Source organism: Arachis duranensis, chromosome 4, assembly GCF_000817695.3.
Source record: "Arachis duranensis cultivar V14167 chromosome 4, aradu.V14167.gnm2.J7QH, whole genome shotgun sequence".
NCBI lineage: Eukaryota > Viridiplantae > Streptophyta > Magnoliopsida > Fabales > Fabaceae > Arachis > Arachis duranensis.
The window spans coordinates 98,768,687-98,775,410 of NC_029775.3; the positions used below are offsets into that span (position 1 = coordinate 98,768,687).

At 40.7% G+C, this 6,724-nt stretch overlaps 1 non-coding gene across 1 annotated transcript; it reads left to right on the forward strand.

Annotated features, from left to right (window-relative positions):
- The first annotated feature begins 2,805 nt into the window (after window positions 1–2,805).
- On the forward strand, window positions 2,806–2,913 carry LOC127747202 (small nucleolar RNA R71). The gene has a single exon (XR_008009005.1). It is a non-coding gene; the product is annotated as a small nucleolar RNA R71 (small nucleolar RNA).
- Window positions 2,914–6,724: the final 3,811 nt, after the last annotated feature.

The following is a 6,724-nucleotide window of genomic DNA, read 5'->3' on the forward strand; positions in this document are numbered from 1 at the left end:
TTTGTTTGGGCTTTCCTATGACTTGGCCGAGATCTTTGAGAAGAGGTCGGGTTGTCCTGACCTGAAGAGGTCGGTCGCTTTGTCTGTAGAACATCCCGGGTCGGACAGCTCGACCCAGGGTATGAACAGGTCTTGATTTGGTCTCCAAAGCCATCCATTCCCAATGTTGCATGGCAACACTTCCAAGGACATTTCCTATGAGGACAAGTGTGAAATTCCCTTGGTGTAGTGGCCGAACCTCTTGTCCTATCAAGTACCGTCAATGTCCTTTTTGATTCCCTATATATGACAAAGAGAGAATGTGAAGATTAGTTGTGAAATTGGTGGGAAAATTCAAAAGGTGAACTAACGAAGCAAAAATCTCTCTCCTCTCTCTCTTTTTTTTTTAGAAACAACTCAACTAATTATTAAGCTTCTCAAGCATGCACGTCAGCACACCAAACTTGTTTGTGATCCTATGGTACAACAAGTTTGGGACATAAATCTTTCTCATAAAGTGTGTTCAAACCTCAACTGATGTGTTTGAACACCAAACTTATCATGTACTATACGTTGCATGTGGAGGAACTTTATATGAGTTGTCAAAGTTGGAGTGAAATTGTTCTGTTGCTCTTATTAGAAATTTAAGAAAGAAAGAGTTATAGAATCATGGGTTGCCTCCCATGAAGCGCTCCTTTAGCGTCACTAGCTTGGCGTTTGGTTCTTTGTCAAGGTGGTTGATAGTGCTTGAAGTCCTCTCTTCTTGCAGTGAATCTATATCCGTTAGCTTTGTTGACGAGTTCCAGATGCTCTAAGGATAAGATTTTATTGATAGTATATACAGGAGGCAGCGGAGATGGAATAGTGGGTAGGTGAGGTGGTATAGATGGAAAGTATGTAGAAATAACTTCATCACTTGGTGAGAAATTGTCTGTAGGAATTTTCTTATTTCTCCATCCCTTTGGAATTCTTTTCCTTGTTTCCATTGATGTTTTCTTGTTTTCTATGGATTCTTTCTCTAGGGGATTCTTGTTATTGATCTTGCATGACTCTTGTGGGTTTGGTTCCTCTTGGATCACCTTTGAACATGGTTCTTCCTGACTATGTGGCTTCTCAACCAATGGGGCTTCCAATTGTGTTGTTTGTGCTTCCTCATTTGGCTCTTCTATCATCTTATTGTCTTTGTGATCTGCTCCTTGTGAGAGGTTGTAAACATTGAAGGCGAACTGCTCATCATGTATTTTCAGCACTAATTTTCCTCGTTCTACATCTATGAGTGCCCTAGCTGTGGCTAGAAAGGGTCTTTCCAGAATGATGGGGTAGATAGGATTCTCATCCATTTCCAAAACAACAAAATCTGTGGGAAGATAGTAGCTCCCAACCTTTACCAACACATTTTCAACTATTCCTACTACTCGTTTTTGGGTTTTGTCCGTCAATCTGATAATCACATCAGTAGGAGTTAGTTCATTGATTTGGAGCTTTTTCATGAGAGAGAGAGAGACATTAAGTTGATGCTTGCTCCCAAGTCACAAAGTCCTTTGTCAATCATTGTTTCTCCTATGGCACAAGGAATTTGGAATCTTCCTGGATCCTCCTTCTTTGTGGGTGGTCCTGGTTGAATGAGAGCACTACAATTTCTGTTCATCTTGATTATTTGTCCACCATGTCCATCCTTCAATGGACTTTTTCTGGCTAGTAGCTCCTTTATATACTTGATGTAGAAGGGCATCTGTTGGAGGGCTTTAATGAAGGGTATATTTACATCTAAAGATGCAAACATATCAAGAAACCTTGAGTACATTCTCCCTGCTACACCACCTTTAAGCCTGTGGGGGAAAGGTGCATATGGGTTCAATGCCTCCTTTTTCTTTAGCTCTTCCTTGGATGTGAGTGGAGTTGCATAGCTTCCTTCCTCTTGACTTTCCTGTTGGTGATTTTGGAGGTGTTCTACTCCATGCATACTTCCCTCATCACTTGTGGTTATCATTTTGCATTCTTCCCATCTCACTTTCTTTGGTTCTCCTCTTGGATTCTTCTCTGTATCACTGGGGAATCTATCAGTGGGTTTGGGAATTTGTTGAGATAGATAGCCTACTTGGGACTCCAATCTCTTGATATTTTCTCCTTGATTCTTGATGTTAGCTCGGACTTCTTCCTTAAACACCTTGTTATCTTGGACTTCTCTGCACATGTTTTCAAGTAGAGCCTCAATCTTTGAAAGCCTATCATCTGTGGATGATGGTGGGTTGAGATTAGGTGGTTGAGAAGGTTGGCTAGATGGATGTTGGTAATATCTCTGTGAGGTGTTTTGATGAGTGGCATTGTTGTTGGAGTTGAAGTTGGAACATCTCGAATCTTGTCCTTGGTCTTGTTGGTTTCCCCATCCAAAGTTGGGGTGATTTCTCCATCCAGAGTTGTATGTTTTAGAGTATGGATCATGGACTTGTCTAGGTGAATTTCCCATATAGTTGGCTTGCTCCCAGTCACCTTATTCTCCTATGTTTACTCCTTCATGAGTTGGTGATGAGGTGATGGCTGCTGCAACTTAGTTCTCTTCCACCTTCATGGTAAGATCTGCTAGCTCTTAGTGATCATCTTGTTTTGGGCTAACAGTGCATCCATGTGGTTTAGCTCCATTACTCCTCTAGTGTTACTTCTTTCAGAGGCATAGAAGTAGTCATTCTCAGCAACTGTTTCAATAACATCTATGGCTTCTTCAACAGTTTTCTTCTTGTTTAAAGAACCTCCTGATGAATGATCTACAGCCTTCTTTGACTCATAGGAAAGACCTTCATAGAAGATGTGAAATTGAACCCACTCATTAAACATCTCTGATAGGCATCTCCTTGTTAAGTCTTTGAATCTCTCCCATGCTTCATAAAGTGTCTCACCATCTTGTTGCCTGAAAGTTTACACCTCAGTTCTTAGCCTATTAATCTTTTGAGGAGGGTAAAATCTTGCTAAAAACTTGTTCACTACCTCCTCCCAATCTGTCAGGCTTTCTTTTGGGAAGGATTCAAGCCACTTTGTTGCCTTGTCCCTGAGTGAAAAGGGGAACAAGAGCAACCTATAGACATCCGGGTGGACTCCATTTGTCTTCATTGTGTCACAAATCCTCAAGAATGTGGTAAAGTGTTGGTTAGGGTCTTCTTGGGCACCTCCTCCAAATGAGCAATTATTTTGCACCAAAGTGATGAGCTGAGGTTTTAGCTCGAAATTGTTGGCATGAATGGTGGGTTTCTGAATGCTGCTTCCACAGTTTCCTGGATTAGGATTGATATAGGATCCTAAGACCCTCCTTTCATGCCCAACCCGGTTTGCATGGCCTTCTCTGGCATGATTATGAGCTTCTTCTTCATGATTGTTCTCCAAATTCTCTTCCATGTTGGGTTCAAAATACTCTTCCTCTTCCTCAGCACCAACAATTTTTTTTCCTCTTGCTTCCCTTTTTCGTCTCCAAAGGGTTCTCTCAGGCTCTGAATCAAAGGATGTTGAGATCCCTTCTCTTCTCCCTATCATACAACAAACAGATTGCACAACAGGAGATACAATGAAGACAATTTTTGTTAGAATGATTGTTAGTGTGAGTAATGCAATTTATCAAATAGTTAGTGGGTTAGTGAGCTGAATTATGGTAAACTAAGAAAGGAGAACAGAAATTAGAGAGGAAATAGGGGATGAGGAAGAAATTAAAAACAAACTAAGGTAAATTACTGAATATCGAAAAGAATAACAAAAAAAAATTCTCAATCTAGTGATCTTCTAGCTTCATCATTGTTGATTCAAAATCAATCCCCGGCAACGGCGCCATAAACTTGATGCATGAAAACTTGTCGCTCAACAAATTTTCCTTCGGCAAGTATACCAAATTATCATCAAGTAAAACTCACTATAGAGTGAGGTCGAATCCCACAAGGATTGATTGGTCAAGCAACTTTAGTTAGAAGAATATGCTAGTTGAGCTAAACAGAATTTAGATTGAGATGCAGAATTTTAAATGAATAGAAAGTAAATAGCAGAAATTAAAGTGCAGAATCTTAAATGGGGAATTGGGTAATGCTCATAAAAGTAAATGGCAGAAATTAAAGAGAATGGGTAAGATCAGAAATGGGGGAATCATTGGGTTTAGGAGATGTTGGCAGTGTTGATCCTTGTCCACGTTAGAGTTCACATTAACTTAATTAACGTGACTCTTAACGTGGGGCATTGCCTAGTTTCCCAACGTTAGTGGTGTTCACTTTTACCACTAGCGTTGAGGAGAAACATTATTGGAGTTCACGTTTCTCATTAACGTGGAGTCCTCCTTTCCTTCTATGTTAAGTACCACGTTAACTTAGTTAACGTGGCTCTTAACGTAGGCTATGAAGTGGCTTCGCAGGTGTTATTGGTGATCACTTTTCTCATTAACGTTGCAAGCCAATTGCCATCCCACGTTAGTAGTCACGTTAACTAAGTTAACGTGAATGCTAACGTGATTCTTCCATGCTTCATTTGTCCTGAAATCAAGCAATTAAAGTGCATCAAAGCTCTAGCCAAAATCATGAGATTATGCATCATTAAAATATAATGTAATTCTGGCAAAAAATCTCATGAAATCATGCAAAATTCACAATAGTTGCTTGAATGAAGGTGTAAGTATATTTTCACCCAAAACTTGCCTTGTTTACTAGGAAAATGCACGAAACTATCCTAAAACAGTAAAGAAAAGGTCAGTGAAACTAGCCTAGATGCCCTGGCATCAACGATCAAACCAGGACAGAAACCACCATCTACAAATCTGCAAAGATAAACACAGAATAATGCAAGAAGTTATCGAAAGTGATCCCAAAAAGAACCTAACGAGGTCTTATGGATTGCTATATAACAACTTAAAAAGACTGGCCGACACTAAAAAATCGGACCAAGCCAACCCAAGTTATCAGCAAATTCCTGGAAAGAGGTCTGGCCAACCCTATTAAAGAGGAATTGCTATAACTTAGAAGAGATCGACCTAACGAAGTCGGTCTCCTACAAGACAAGTTATAAAAGTAATCCCTGAAAGAGAACCTGACAAAGGTCCAAGAAAGAGGATTACAAAAATAACTTAGAAGAGATCGACCTAACGAAGTCGGTCTCCTACAAGACAAGTTACAAAAGTAATCCCTGAAAGAGACCTAACAATGGTCCAAGAAAGAGGATTACAAAAATAACTTAGAAGAGATCGACCTAACGAAGTCGGTCTCCTACAAGACAAGTTATAAAAGTAATCCCTGAAAGAGACCTAACAAAGGTCCAAGAAAGAGGATTACAAAAATAACTTGGAAGAGATCGACCTAACGAAGTCGGTCTCCTACAAGACAAGTTATAAAAGTAATCCCTGAAAGAGACCTAACAAAGGTCCAAGAAAGAGGATTACAAAAATAACTTAAAAGAGATTGACCTAACGAAGTCGGTCTCCTACAAGACAAGTTATAAAAGTAATCCTTGAAAGAGACCTAACAAAGGTCCAAGAAAGAGGATTACAAAAATAACTTAGAAGGGGACCAACACAAAGAAATCGGTTATGGGGCGCTAAAAAAAAGCAAAAGCGAGAAAACTGAGAAACAAGTCGGACCCATACAGTCACGGCCTCAAAGGATCCAAGTTACAAACAATAAGTACAAAAGCAATCCAAAGAGGTCAAGCAGCAAGATTCCAACACTCTCAAAAACCAGAAGAGATACCATGTTAAAGCGCAATAAAAGCATAGTATAATAAAGCTTCAAGAGGCCACCAAAATCTACCTCAGAAAGCTACTTTTGTTTTTCAAAGTAAAAGTTGCCAGGCAGGCAACTAAAAAGAGTCAGCAGTTAAACAAAACAATAAAACGGTTCAAAAGCCCACAAACTGGGCTATTTACACAAATACTTAAAAAGAAGATCAGAAAAGATCGGGAGCCTTCCCGGCAGCATCAGTACGGGGAGAAGGAGGGCGAGTCTGAATAGGCACAACATCTACAGTTCCATCATCCCAGTTTAGAATCTGACAATCCGGATCAGAGATAACTAAAGGAACCGAGGAGGTCGACACCTTGATAGAAGGCACTGGGGGAGGTTCAACATCATCATCATCCTGGTCATCAGGGACAATCTTACCATCCTTCACAACATTATCCAGGCTGAAGAGAGTAAGATCGGCCTCAGGAGCAATAACCCGAACCTGCTCCTTCAGGTTCTCATAGGCAGCAGTTACACTGCCAACAAGATGACCCTGGAGCTCAGAGTAATCAGCTCGGACATTCTCCAACTCTTCCTTCAGACGCATTTCCTCCCGATAAGATGTGACATAGCTATCCTTATGCCTCAGTACTGTGTCTTCAGCCAGCCTCACAGAGGCAGCCAAAGAGAGGGAACTCGCCTTCTCATTCTCTATATCTTTTTCCAACTTGGCCACCTTCACTTCAAGCTCCTCCTTCAAGCCTTTTATCTGATCAAACTCCCATTTGGCCTCCTCCATAAAAGCTTTGGTGGCATGGAGAGGAAGACTTTGAGCAGTTTGATACACGGCCGCTCCCATGTGTGCCATCTTGATACTACTTCGAGTTATATAATCAAAATGATGAAGAAGTGACACGTCATCCATAGGGAGTACACCATAAGGACCGATTTATTGATCTACAAACTCGACCGCATCAAAGTCAGGAGCATCAAGGTTGAAAGGCTCAATTGTTTTTTGCTTCTTACTAGGAGGAGCACCAGAAGCAGCGGCAGAAGTCTGTGGAGGA